The sequence below is a fragment of the Periplaneta americana genome, chromosome 8 (assembly GCF_040183065.1).
Source record: "Periplaneta americana isolate PAMFEO1 chromosome 8, P.americana_PAMFEO1_priV1, whole genome shotgun sequence".
NCBI lineage: Eukaryota > Metazoa > Arthropoda > Insecta > Blattodea > Blattidae > Periplaneta > Periplaneta americana.
The window spans coordinates 23,051,775-23,067,439 of NC_091124.1; the positions used below are offsets into that span (position 1 = coordinate 23,051,775).

A 15,665-nucleotide genomic window follows, 5' to 3' on the forward strand; every position below is an offset into this window, starting at 1 on the left:
ACATCCAGAATAAAGTGCACCTGACATTTTAAAATTTAACATGGGCGGTATAGGGAGGGTTTGCTTACCTTAACGACACTCACAACTGCAGAGGTTATATCAGCATCGCCGGTGTGCCGGAATTTTGTCCTGCAGGAGTTCTTTTACATGCCAGTAAATCTACTGACATGAGCCTGTGGCATTTGAGGTGATCAATGATTTTTTTTTTATTGTGCAGAGACACTGATTCCGAAAACTTCTGTCATACAAACAGCACTAGAATAAAATTCTTCGAATTTTTCTTCGTTTCGGAGCTTTGAAAAGTTTTCTATCATTGTCTTAATGAGGGACGAACATTTACTAATATCCATTTTTGAAGACTGAGGTGCTTCCGATAATGAATTTGCAAGAGCAAGAACATGGTCAAAATAAACCAAATAAAATAAAGTGTCAATGAACGCATTTTTGACTTCTTATCTTAATTATTGCTCTGGATCCATGGTTTATTTTTGATGTTGAGTGTTTTCCGTAAAAAAAAACTAAAAATTCACTAATTTTTTTGGGCCCAGGCCCACCCGTTGGCTGCACCACTGACGACAATTTCAGTACTTTTTGCACTGTTGAGTAAGAATGCAATGATTATTTTTTGCACTAAAGTAAACAAGGTCTTATTTGCAGCTTGTTTCATGGACATTCTTTCAGGCTTGTGTTAGTTGTTCCAGATGTTGTCTTAAAATTAAGTCATAAGTGAAATGGAGATATCAGAAATAACAGATAATATAGCTATGCAGAATGCTAGTACAAAGAAAATAAAATTTTTTGATGTACTTCTAACTCATCGAAAAGAATACAGATCATGAGTCAAATAAATTACAGAAGACGCTTGTTTTAAGTGTTGAGGATTGAGATGTTCTCAGAATATTTTACTTATAGAAAGGAGTAGATTAATGAGCGAATGAAATCTAATGGCTTCCTGTGCTACATAGAATGCTCACCTGTCAGGACATCATTGTAAATACTATGAGGTCCTACAAGAAATATTAATTGATTTTTTTTTTAATTAGTACAGCATAAGTTTTGGGTATTTCAGAAGTGATGCATGTATTTGCGATAAATTTAGAACCAATATATCTCAACTTGAATTAGAAATAAACAACGATAAAGATGCAACTCAAGTACACAATTTGAATAGGCAAAAATGACAGTGACTCAAAATGAACTACATAAGAGGAAAAGAGATACTTTGTATGAGGTAAAGTGTTCTGAATGTTTGGATACCTTTCAAGTCCAGAAAGTCTATGATTAAGGAAGCAATTTCTTTGGATTACCGGAAGAATCTTTCAATTCCTAAACTTTCAACAAGTGAAGCATATTACTCCAGGCAACTATATTCTTTTCGTGCTAAGTCCATACACTTTCTACTGGAAATCTGTATTTTGTACACATGATGAAACGGTTTCGAACAAAGCGCATGATGAAGTATGCTTAATGTTGTGGTATTCCTGTTTTGAAATTTTTCCTGACTATACGTGAATTCAATATGTTCTGTGAATCCTGTTGATGACAGAATAACAAATTTTATTGTGATTCGATTTTTCCATTTCTTAGTGCATATAGGCTCCGTGCGTATAGCAATGTGCTGCTACAGGCGGATACTACGAGAACTACTTGTAGGCTTGTCATCAACAGCTGTGTGCTCTCTGTGTTAACAGCCGACTGCTGGAAGATTCGAATAAGAGTAATTTTATACGCATTTATTCAATCTTTCATACAGTGTTGTCTTTAGATTACTATTTTGAAAATGTCAATGCGGTCCAGCAAAATTATGTGCTGTATTTTTGGCTATAATAATAAATATTGTAATACAGAGCAAACTGTGAAATTTTATCGTTTTCCATCACGAACCCATGAAATGGATTTGAAAAGATGGTGGATATTAGCAGTAAATCGGAAGGAGTAAATTTAAATTAAGTAGTTAACTAATAGTAACTATTATATGAGTCGCCTAGATTCAAATCCCCCTAAATGCAATTTTTACATATTTTCATGTTTTTATACTATTTCAATCTGTATAATGAATTCTAATACCGTTATAAATATTGAAGTTGAAAGCCCGGGCTGAGATAGAGCGATGAAAATTGACTTTAGTTTCAAAATTACCTGTAGAACGTAAACTTATAAAGTTGTTAGAATCGAAATCCTCTGTCAACAAAAGAGCCAATCGATGATGATAATGATGATGATGCGGTCACGTGCCATTATGGCGGTTATGTATTCTGTTGTAGCTTAAATACGATTCTGTTGTGCAACGTAGTTATGTTTTTTGTTGCAAATCACAGTAAAAATGAGCGAATTTAGTGCACATGCTTCTCTTGTTCCACCAGGTAGATCCATAAAGCGACAGAGACAAAGAGAAAACTGGAAAAGAAATAGAATGCGCCAAGATAGGTAATTAACACAACCTCCAAGTTTGTTTACGTCCGTTTTATTATGTACGAGTACCTACTATTATTGCAGTCAACATCAACATTGCTACAGGTTTTCCCCCATTCCAAACACAAGATGAAAATATTCCGGTGTACAACATTACGAATGATTGATATAATGAAGTTCCATAAGATATTTTATCAGTCTAAAGAAAAATACAATAGGATAATTGTATTCTACAACACTGCAAGTGTTCTACAGTAAAGACTACCTGTGTACAAAATTCAAAGAGAGGATTGACATTTAGATACAACATTCATTGTTCGTCTACAGGTTCCCTAATTCCTGTTTTGAAGATAAAGGTTCCCCAGAATAAAAACTGTATTGGAGCAGAGCAATGCAATTTTGGTAATGCCACTCTTTATGAAGGAAGGTCAATCTTGAACCATTGTTGTATGTGCGGATCCACGTGAAACTGCACACTGTGCTGCTAGACGATCGATAGATTTCTTTTCACTCCTTTCTAACAATGATCTAATTTTGCCCAATTTCACTTCTTAAAATAGTCCTTCTACTGTATGCTTCCTTGTGCAACACCAATGCAGTACTGGTAGTCTATTATTGACTGGTACATTTACACCAGGAAATGTTCTTATTCTGTAACTTATACGATGTATATTTTGCAATTAGTAATACGCGCTGTTCCTCTTTTTTATTCGAAGAATGGAACGTAGCCCTTCGATCTTGGTGCACTCCTCAACGTATGAAGTACTTACTTGAGTAATTATCTGTGTAGACTAATGATGTGTTGTAGCCCCCTCCCTACTTGTTACAATTATACGTTACACTTGTGAGGTCCAGAGCCTTGTTTCATAAAAGCTAATAGTCTTTTAATACAAGTGTCTGACTTGTTATCTTGTCTAGTTTTACTGGATATTATCGAATTAATATTAACGAGGTTTGGTGAAATTGGCCAACAATTAGAAATATTAAAACATATATTAATGAAATCATTTTATATTCAAACACATATTATTGAAATTATTTTATTAACTTGTTCATTGTTTGAAGTTTGAAAACAATTATATATGTATTTTTATATTTGCAGTAATTCATATTTTTATTTCACTCTTCGCTTAGGCACCACTGATAGGGCTCATGTACAGTACTACCAGTGGTGCGCGTATCATAGGTTGATAATCGCTGCATTACACTATTGACTTGTTGCTTGTAGCTTTGTAACTTTTATGAAACAGGCCCCTGAATGCAGTACTAGGGAAACTGACCATTTCCCTAGTGATTCGTCCTGGACTTTTCGATTGTTATGTTGGTAATTATATCTAGTGGGGAGGAAGCTATAAAAATGTGTTATAAGATTTAATTGTAATTCATTAGAAATTGAACTATATCCACAAAATCCTCTTTCTTCATATGGGGAGTCAGGCCCAGACAGTTTACTAGCATACTTAGGTTTAGCATAATAATGTGTGGAAAGTTGATATACTCGTACATGGTTGTGTGCTGGCACTGTTTCCGTATAACTGTTTTTCTTGTAAGTTCAATACATGACTACTTTATGCTAGTAAACGACCTTTATTACGAGGGAGATCCAGGAAATAACGACTGTTTTGTTGTAATAATTAAAAAAAAAATATTTATTTGAAAAAACAAATTCTGTTACATAACTGAAGCTTCCTTTACTTCTCTACATAATCACCACCTACATTTAAACATTTGTCGTATCTGTTCACTAGCTTTAGAATTCCCGTGTTATACTCCTCTGCCGCCAGTTCATTAAGCCAGGTGTTCACTGTCTTCTTCAACTCTTCATCACTTCCAAAACGCATACCACCCAGAAAGTCTTTCAGCTTAGTGAAAAGGTGAAAATTGCTAGGAGCAAGGTCTGGACTATAGGGCGGATGATCAAAGATTTCCCAACCGAATTGATCCAGCAATTCTCGAGTTGAAGCAGCAGTGTGCGGGCGGACGTTGTCGTGAAGAAGCACAACTCCTCTCGAAAGCATTCCTCGCCTCTTGTTTTGGATGGCTCGCTGTAGTTTTTGTAAAGTCTCACAATAACGATTTGCATTGATCGTAGTGCCTTTTGGCATGAAATCCAGCAAAAGAACACCTTTGCGATCCCAAAAGACAGTAGCCATGACTTTTTGTGTTGAGAGAGTCTGTTTGAATTTTCTCGGTTTCTTGGGTGATGAGGGATGATGCCACTCACATGATTGGCGCTTGGTCTCTGGGGTGTTGTGAGACACCCAGGTCTCATCACCAGTCACAATTTGATCAAGAAAGGCGTCTCCATCTGTGTGATATCGCATCAAGAATGTCAATGCTGAGGCCATTCTCTGAGTTTTGTGTTGGTCACTCAGTTGCCGTGGGACCCATCGTGCACAGATTTTGTGGTAGCCAAGATGTTGCGACACAATTTCACCAAGCAAAGAACGAGAAATGTCAGGAAAGGCAATATGCAATTCGTCGAGTGATGTGCGCCTGTCTTGCAAGATTCTGTCGTTCACTTTAGTCTTCAGGTCTTCTGTGATGAGTGATGGGTGTCCAGGTCGAGTTTCATCGTGGACATTTGTTCGCCCATTGTTGAACATTTCGCACCATTTTCTCACATTTCTTTCATTCATTACAGTATCACCATACACTTCTTTCAATTGCCGGTAAATTTCTGCAGGTTTCAAATGTCGGGCATTCAAAAATCGAATCACACTCCTCACCTCACAGTCGGCGGGATTATCAATCACGTCGTTCATTTTGAAGTAACACAAAATGCACAATGGCGACTTGTTGCAACCAGTACTCACAACATTATGAGAACACATGTTAAGGACGCCAGTTAACCTTCAAACGAGGTAGGGGAGTCAGCTGCGCGGCGGGTATGCGCGAACGGTCGTTATTTCCTGGATCCCCCTCGTAGAAGAATTTGGCCGATTACTGTCATATAAAATACTTTGAAATACCACTGTTATTATTAAATCTGCCATGATAATACGCGGTGAGATGACGGCTGATGCTAGCGCGGTAACACGCAAGAACTTACAATTTTCGCCACTCAGAGTGCGGTAGTGCATTTCTCCCTGCAACACACGGAGCCTATAGTGAAGAAATTTTGTTTGTTGGCAACATTTCCAAAAAGAGGCCATTCGTACCTCAAGTGCAATAATAATGTAGAATTTATAAACCAGAAGATAAGATGTGAGTATCCTGATGACTAGTGACATGAGATTGCTAATCCTAGGAAGGAACCTGAACCATTCTTCATAGTTTACTGCAAGATAGAAGAAGTATTTTAGTCCACGCCTGTGGAGTAACGGTCAGCACGTCTGGCCGCAAAATCAGGTGGTCCGGGTTCGAATCCTGGTCGGGGAAAGTTACCTGGTTGAGGTTTTTTCCGGAGTTTTCCCTCAACCCAATACAAGCAAATGCTGGGCCCTGGACTCATTTCACTGGCATTATCACCTTCATTTCATTCAGACGCTACATAACCTGAGATGTTGATACAGCGTCGTAAAATAATAAACAAAAAGAAGTATTTTATGGATGGGGAGAATTTCTGAATAGCTACTGCAAAAAGAAAAGCCCTTTCGCCTAGAGGTCCATTGCAATCTACAATGTAAAATAAGACACCGTACTAAAAATGTGTTCCTGATTATCATCAAGCGGACGATATGAAAGCTATATAGTGAGTTTCTATTTTATTGTCAAAATTATTTTGTCTTTAATTTTATTTATCGCATTTTAATTTCAGATGCTATTAAACATCCAAATTAGTCTATAATAGTCATTTTCTAACATTATTTTAATTATATTTCAAGCCACTGAAAAGAAATCAGAAGAAGAACAATGCAAAAGAGTTGAAAATTTCAACCGCTTTATATGCTGACATATTTCAAGTCCCGCACTGTGACGTCGTGGTCTCAGACGTACTGCCTAAGGCTCGCGTTACGGAATGCGTGCTGGTTTGAGTCCTCGTGGGGAAAGAAATTCTCTCATGAAATTTCGGCCAGTGTATGGGACCGGTGCCTGCCCAGCATCATGATGCACTTGGGGAGCTACGTTAGGTAGCGAAATCCGGTTGTGAAAGCCAGCTATAATGGCTGGGGGATCATTGTGCTAACCACACAGTACCTCCATTCTGATTGGATGATCGTCCACCTCTGTTTCGGCATGTGGACGTGAGGCCAGCAACTGGCTGGTCAGTCTGGGCCCTTCATGAGCTATAGCGCCAAGGAGTATTAGATTTGAAAATGGCAACATTCAATTGACTTTCAAATAAAGAAGCAGTTCTGCAGTCCTGCAGTACAAGACCAATGAAAGGAAAACGAGATTTATATTTTGAAATTATATATAAAACGATCAAAAGCAAATTAAATGTCTGAGGTAGAAGTGGTGTTTCACTATAATGCATGCTGTATCCCAGGGGCGAACGCAGGATTTTTTTTCGGGGAGGGATTTGAGGAGATAGTAAAAATGGAGTAATGAGAAATAAGTTTATATACTCACAATTTGTTTCCGAGTCACAAACATTTACAAGTTGGCCTGAGTAGCGTAGTCGGTATAGCCTTCTGTGCTCGAAGTTGCGGGTTCTACCCCAACCCAGCTTGATGGCATTTAAGTGTGTTTAAATGCGACAGGGCTCATATCAGTCGATTTACTGGCATGTAAAAGAAGTCCTGAAGGAAAAAATTCCGGCACACCGGCGATGCTGATACAACCTCGGCAATTGCGAGCGTTGTTGAATAAACCATATTTTTTTTAATTTTAACATTTACAATGACTGCAATACAAAAACAATGACAGAATGACATTTATAGAAGAAGGCGGCGAGGCTTCTTAGACATTTCATCCAGTACTTCATGAGCTTTTACTTCTACATTTTTATGTATATACATCAAGGCCAGTGCATTGAATCTGTCTGCTCCCATCGTGCTCTTCAAGTAAGTCTTCAAATACTGCAGTGTTGAGAACGACCGTTCTGGTGTTGCTGTAGTTACAGGCAATGTGCAGGAAAGTTTCAGCGCCTTGCGAGTGCAGGGAAAAAGTACACCTGTTCAAAGATGATATAAAATCAGTAGGTATTAGGTGAAGATTTTTCTGATCAAGGAAATTTCTTCTCCACATCTTCAATTCATTGAAGAAAAACTCTGGTGATGCATCAACATCATTGGGCCACTGATCACTATAGCCTGAACAGCAGTTTCTAAATCTTCATCTGATGCTCGCACTATGTTTTTAGACAGCAAATTTTGTATGGACTTTAGGATTCACTTATGATTTAAAAACCTGTCCTTGAGCTGACTAATGAAATAGTCTAAGAAGAGAAGGAAAATTAAAAGCCTAAAATAACTCTTCATGACTCTCTGTCTTGAAGTAAGAACTCTGTGTTTGTCTTCCTGCAGTTCTTGGAATTTAACATTTTAGCAAAGAGAATTTACGTGGAAAACTCTTTAATTCCTACGTGCATTCACGAATTAAAATTAATATTATTTTTGTTTATTGTTTCGTATTTTTTCTCAAAATTTCGGGAGGGGATATATCCCCTTAATCCCCCCCCCCCTTGAATCCGCCCCTGCTGTATCCCATGTATCTCGAAGTTTCCTATTTGGATCTTGATCGTTCTTATTTTGGAATTTTACACATTGTTTGTTTATATTGCATTTTCCATTGTTGCCAACCAAATTTAGAACAAAATGGCATTGTATAATTAATAAGAACTATTCGTTCTTTACATTCCACCACGTCAATTTCTATTAAATACACATATAACTAAGTACTAAAACTTTAAAATTCGTTTTTCTCGAAACTTTCTAAAATGAACCTTGATCTTTATTCCTGTGTACCCTTCAAATGGTAACAGAAAATGAGATAATTGAAATTCCGATGATAGGATTTGGTGACAGAAAGCATAGACCTATACAACAAGAGGTATGCCACCTATTTCTGAATTCTCTCATTTTTCCTGACGAGTGATGACTGGAACTTGAGAGCTCAAAATTTAGTAAACATAGCCAGTCCTAATGACTGTATATTTTGCAAAATGTTCTGAAAGGTTAAAAGTTTATATCTTCTTTCCAGAAAAAGCATTGGCACTTGTTCAGTCTTTCTCTGCGGGATGGAAACGATCTTTGGAGGAGTTGAATCGAGAGATCCTGTCTTCATTTCCCAATTTGGTGACTGGTTCCTCACCTTTGCAGTTGGCTCTCACCCAGTTGGTACAGTACTATCACCGTTTTCAAAAATTATTAATACCAAATGCTCGTGCGCAGCTGACGAATATTCATCGCATCAAGGTAGAGCTAAAGAAATACAAGACAAATTTTTGAAGATATATTATGGCCTGCTGTGATAGGTAAATAAGGGATTAGTTTGATGAAGAGCTTAGTATATTTAAGTTAGGAATATTTGACTTTTTTAAATTAATATATTTAAATATTTGTTAGATCTGAATGGTGGGAGAATTGTGTATATATAGTCACTGTTTAATTAATCATATATGAACAATTAATGTGTTGATATAATTTTTGTTTTAGTGTTTGAATGCTAGATACCCATTCGCAGTAATGTGGTTCAGGTGTTATTTATGAATTATTTACAAAAATGTGAACAAAATTTAAAATTGGAATCATATCATAGTTGAGCATTGTTCTCAAATCACGTGCGACAATCATACTGGTTTTGTGGTGCTTCAGTTTGTGGAAGTTGTACCAGTTAGTGTCTGCAATGTTTGGACATGAGAGAGACAACAAGACATTAAAAATTTCGCCTTATTTCATACGAAAAACTAATTGCAAGATCTGTGCTAAAATGCTTAAGCAGTTAAAACATGAATGGGTGGGAGGGGAGAACAGAGAATATTTTTTTAACAAGATAGAACAAACACGACAGCCTCCTCCTGCAGAGCAAACATTGGCATATATCGAACTTCGTTGTACTTGACAAACTTGAACCAAACATACCAACTGTATTAAATGAATGTACAGACGTGGACAAATTATTAACAAAATTCTTACAATTTTGCACACTTCTATCATTACAATAGATAGAAATATGAAAAAATGTCAACTGTACTCTAAATTGAAGAGTCAAATTTTGTAAAAATATATAATAAAAATCTTCATTTTTACTAATAAGTGTAAATACGCAAAACTTCAACTGTAGTCCAAATTTAAGAGTCTAATTTTGTAAAAACATGTAATAAAAATCTTCACTTTTGCTAATAATTTGTAAATATGCAAAATGTCAACTGTAGCCCAAATTGAAGAGTCAAATTTTGTAAAAATATATAATAAAAATCTTCAATTTTGCTAATAATTTGTAAATATACAAAATGTCAACTGTAGTCCAAATTGAAGAGTCTAATTTTGTAAAAATATGTAATAAAAAATCTTCAGTTTTGCTAATAATTTGTAAATATGCAAAAATATCAATTGTAGTCTAAATTGAAGAGTCAAATTTTGTAAAAATATATAATATAAGTCTTCAATTTTTCTAATAATTTTGAAATTCGCAAAGATGTCAACTGTAGTCTAAATTGAAGAATCAGGTTTTGTGAAAAATATAACAAAACTCTTCAATTTTGCTAATAATTTGTCCACGTCTGTATTGTCTTTAGAGACAATTAATATTAGGTACCCTCCACAAAATTGGCTTCATTTATACACCGATGCATCCTTGATCTCCAGGGAACAAGGTGCAGGTGTTACGTGCTGTCTCTTCTCACTTTATAGATCTCTTGGATATGGATCAACAAGTTTTGATGGAGAAATCGCTGCAATAAGTGAAAGTCTCAGGAATTTTCTCTGCCACATCAATAAATTAAAAAATGCAATTATATTGTCAGACTCCAAAGCAGCTATTCTATCAATAGTCTCTAGACACACACCTTCATCTCAAATAGCAGAAATAAATAAAATGCTCTCTCAACTAATAACACTCGATAAAAGAATTGTATTCCAATGGATACCATCCCATTGTGGAATCCTGGGAAATGAGAATGCGGATGCTTTAGCAAAGAAGGGCAGCACTGCTACTTACAGACCTGTTACTAAATCTACATATTCCTCTGTGAAAAGATTTATTAAATCTACATACTTAGACTTCAACAAACAAAATTTGATAACACAATCTCAAGGGAAAAAATGGAACTCTCTGCATCAAAATCCACAGTTAATTCCCGATTTACCACGAAAATCGTCTATGGTTGCATTTAGATTGGCAACAGGCCATGATTGTTTGGCCAAACACCTGCATAGAATAGGAATATATCAGTCCCCTAACTGCCCATTGTGCAACTGAAACCAAGAAATGGATTCGGAACACCTCAAAATCTGTGCTTCAGTGGCTGGCCATGATAATATCTTTGAAAAATATTGGAGTGCAAGAGGTCAAATGACTTTATTGTCAAACGCCTGGCATTAGAAAACAACAACAACATATACAAAATGCTGATTCCTCTGTAGTTGTTATATTTATTTCTGTGTCTTTATTTCAGTTAGGTATATGACCGAATTTTAAGATGTGTTTAATAGATTTAATGTGCGGTAGGCCTGCGAGCATATTTAATTAGATCATTATTAATATTATCGGCACCAGAGAAGTCTTATAAAGTATAAACTATGTGACGGATTTTGTTCATATTCAGTATTCACAAATCAGTTTATCTTAGAATGATGCACGTGAATTACAATCATTTTAGCAAAGAAATTAATAGATATTTATTTGAAATAAATAATGGGGAAAAAAAAGGCAGTCAACACGAAATTGACTCCATTTTTATTTCCTTCTTGCATGATATGAAATAAATTAAATAGTTGCCATGTTTGCCCACAGACATTTTCTGAATGAAATATTGGCTTTGAATAGACTAGTTTTACACACAACAGCACTCATGGGTATTCTCATTGACAGCAGTAGGAGATGACTTGCATTATCAAAGGAAAGGGATCTGTACCCCATTTCTAGTAGTCAACAAGTCACAGGTATTGATGTGCATTTCAAAATTATGCACTTCTCAGAGGTTACAATCACAGTTCAATAATGGTGGTGTCCACTTCAGTTACAGAGTCCATGTAGTTTCCTATAACATGGTCGAAATTCTCCTATCTGAGGAGATTGTAACCTTCCAAGTCTGTGAAGATGCCTGATAATGAGCGAAAAAGGTGTTGGCACTTCTACAATTGTCTGAGCAGACTTCTGGACATATCTTTTGGTTTGCTGTTCTCTTACAGTACAGTCTCAACTATGTTTCCAGTTGCTCACCTTGCATCCGTAAATCTTGATGATTCTTCCCAGTTCTTTTTATTTTTGTTGACGTTATTGCATCCTTAGCTTAAAAAATGGGAGTATAAGGGTACAGTACATCAGTTATTCATAGATTTCAAAAAGGCTTATGACTCGGTTAAGAGGGAAGTATTATATGATATTCTTATTGAATTTGGTATTCCCAAGAAACTAGTTCGATTAATTAAAATGTGTCTCAGTGAAACATATAGCAGAGTCCGTATAGGTCAGTTTCTATCTGATGCTTTTCCAATTCACTGCGGGCTAAAGCAGGGAGATGCACTATCACCTTTACTTTTTAACTTCGCGCTAGAATATGCCATTAGGAAAGTTCAGGATAACAGGCAGGGTTTGGAATTGAACGGGTTACATCAGCTTCTTGTCTATGCGGATGACGTGAATATGTTAGGAGAAAATACACACACGATTAGGGAAAACACGGAAATTTTACTTGAAGCAAGTAGAGCGATCGGTTTGGAAGTAAATCCCGAAAAGACAAAGTATATGATTATGTCTCGTGAGCAGAATATTGTACGAAATGGAAATATAAAAATTGGAGATTTATCCTTCGAAGAGGTGGAAAAATTCAAATATCTTGGAGCAACAGTAACAAATATAAATGAGACTCGGGAGGAAATTAAACGCAGAATAAATATGGGAAATGCGTGTTATTATTCGGTTGAGAAGCTCTTATCATCCAGTGTGCTGTCGAAAAATCTGAAAGTTAGAATTTATAAAACAGTTATATTACCGGTTCTTCTGTATGGTTGTGAAACTTGGACTCTCACTCTGAGAGAGGAACATAGGTTCAGGGTGTTTGAGAATAAGGTGCTAAGGAAAATATTTGGGGCTAAGCGGGATGAAGTTACAGGAGAATGGAGAAAGTTACACAACACAGAACTGCACGCATTGTATTCTTCACCTGACATAATTAGGAACATTAAATCCAGACGTTTGAGATGGGCAGGACATGTAGCACGTATGGGCGAATCCAGAAATGCATATAGAGTGTTAGTTGGGAGACCGGAGGGAAAAAGACCTTTAGGGAGGCCGAGACGTAGATGGGAGGATAATATTAAAATGGATTTGAGGGAGGTGGGGTATGATGATAGAGACTGGATTAATCTTGCACAGGATAGGGACCGCTGGCGGGCTTATGTAAGGGCGGCAATGAATCTTCGGGTTCCTTAAAAGCCATTTGTAAGTAAGTAAGCTTATTAACCCATGTTGGGCTTCACTTTCACGCCTTCTGTCAAAAATTATTAGTCATTTTTAAGATCAGTAAAATATATTTCGTAACAATTTGTATCACCATGGTAGATGCCCTTGATTTGGGACAATGCTCAGCTATTATCTGTGTGTGTGCGAGTGTGCATGCATTTCAAAATTTTAACAGAGCTGCTGCTGTTTCAACAAAGCTAAAATGCAGTATTTAAGGAGTTAGGTACAGCTTACAGGAGTAAAAATGTTTGGAAATATTAATTTTTTTCCTCCATTACTGTATCTTGTACAATAATGAAAATTGGTATATGTAAAACACTGTCCATCTGCTATATGAAAAAAAAAATATTTTTACGATTTAAAAAAATTATTTTTTTCTTCAAAATTCAAAATGGTGGCAGTTCACTGTACAGTGATGAAGCATTTCCCTCGTAACTCATAAACTTGTTAACTTTTTCATGTTCTCTCCCTTTTATTTTTTAGCTGAAACTCATGTTTACAATATCATGCTCTTTCAACTACATTCCTTAATAAATAATATTTTTTTTTATTTTGTGTTAGAAGAAAATACTGATATTTGATCATATTTTAAATGAATTTATTTTTTATCATACAATCTATCAAAGGTAGAGAAGTGATTCTGCATCATATCGTAGATATGACATGCATAAATACATACAAAACATTTCATCACAGAATGTTAGATAGTTTTTTAATTATGAGGGAAACGCTTCATCCTTGCACAGTGAACTGCCACCATTTTGAATTTTGAAGGAAAAAAATGTAAATATTTTTTTTAAATCGTAAAAGTATTTTTTTATATAGAGAAGGACAGTGCTTTACATATACTCATTTTCATTATTGTACAAGATACAGTAATGGAGGAAAAACATGTTGAATATTTCTAAAATTTTATTTCTGTAAGCTGTAACTAACCCCTTAACCAAAGAAGTGAGCTGGAAGTATCCCTCAGTGCACAGATGCATAATATTAATAAAGAATGACTGGTAGAATGCTAGTGTAATTAGGTAAACATTCCAGTTTAAATAATTTTACATGCAGTGTAAAAATGAAATATGAACATGAACAAACGAATAAAGAAACCTCAATAAAAAGTAGTTTACATTTTCTTCTAAGTTTTCATGTAAAATTTCACCCTCGGGTCTAGGAGAGGTGGCGGTGCATAATTTCTAATCACAGTGCATATGTCACTGTTGATTGTAATTCGTCCGTAGGAGTGGGCTATGTGCTGGCACCGGGTTTCTCCTTCTCCTTTCCTCACCATTATCATCATCGTCATCATCACCCATACCCTACACTACACTTACACATACACTCACCGTAGTACACAACATAACTCTTCACAGATACACATCATGCACAACATGGCCCGCCGAAGTGGTGTGCAACTTGAAAATGGGTCACAGTCCTGCCATCTATCCGCAGTATGCGGAACGCGAATCACGCAAGTGAAGTGGGTAGGCATTAGATACAGTGGCGTGCGGTGCTATTTCTCGATGGGGAACAGGTCAGAAACAACACTAATAATAATAATAAGAATAATAATCTGTTAATGCATATAGAGTGTTAGTTGGGAGGCCGGAGGGAAAAAGGCCTTTGGGGAGACCGAGACGTATAGGAAGGATAATATCAAAATAGATTTGAGAGAGGTGGGATATGATGGTAGAGACTGGATTAATCTTGCACAGGATAGGGACCGATGGCGGCTTTTGTAAGGGCAGCAATGAACTTGCGGGTTCCTTAAAAGCCATTTGTAAGTATAATAATAATAATAATAATAATAATAATTTAGCAACATTACCAATTCTTTTTTTTACTTCATTTACAACTTAATCAAAGAAAGAATATGTTAATGTGAAACAAATTAATGATATTTTATTATTATTATTATTATTATTATTGTTATTATTATTATTATTATTATTATTATTATTATTATTAGGCCTAAATATATAATACAGTTAACTAAAAATAAATAAACCTCAATTAAACCTACAATTTACCGCTTGACGAGCACGCAGTTAACCATTTCACAGAATTATAGTAACTACTTTGAAAATGCTTTGTATAAGATTTTGTTTTAGTTTTAAGTTACGTAAGGAGAGGAGTAGGTTTGCTATTCAAAATAATCGCGCTGCTTTTCTCAGCAACATTGATCGAACTAAACGCTCTCGACTTCAGCTGATCGGTAACACTACACTCACTGTCTTGGCTCGCTCAGCCTCGTTGAAGTTGGAACAGGCAGGAGTCACCTGTTCCATTGCCATTACTTCGTCAGATTTAACTCAGGCTGTGAATGCGTAAATCGTATGGACTTTTTAAGAACTATTGTATAATTTCACACACAATATTATGTCACACGAAAATCTCTTCGAACTTAATTGTTTTCCAAATTATCACTATATAAATAAACTAGCTTGATGAAACAGTATATTCCACACTTCTCAATACTCTGCGAGGGAAGAGGTAACTCTACAGCTTCCAGCGATACTCGGGTAAGTTTGTGTCCACTCGAGCCTGCTTCGAAGAAAACATTGCTTGAGACTCCCACTCACATCATCACGCACAGCAGATGAGATGGGCTCGAGTCGTTTTCACTTCACTGCAATAAACCTGCTGATGATATCTGTTTTCGCTTTTCGAAAACTGCAATTAGCCTGTCCTTTAGAATGAAGTATATCTCACAATCTCAGTTAAGGGGGCAGGGAGGAAGGGAGCAG

At 36.1% G+C, this 15,665-nt stretch overlaps 1 long non-coding RNA gene across 1 annotated transcript in view; it reads left to right on the plus strand.

Moving 5' to 3' along the window:
* LOC138704573 (uncharacterized) overlaps positions 1–14,042 on the plus strand; it is a 39,355-nt gene extending 25,313 nt beyond the window's left edge. Inside the window, exon 3 of the long non-coding RNA XR_011333369.1 lies at positions 8,500–14,042. This is a non-coding gene — a long non-coding RNA (uncharacterized lncRNA). The remainder of the gene's footprint in view (positions 1–8,499) is intronic.
* Positions 14,043–15,665: the final 1,623 nt, after the last annotated feature.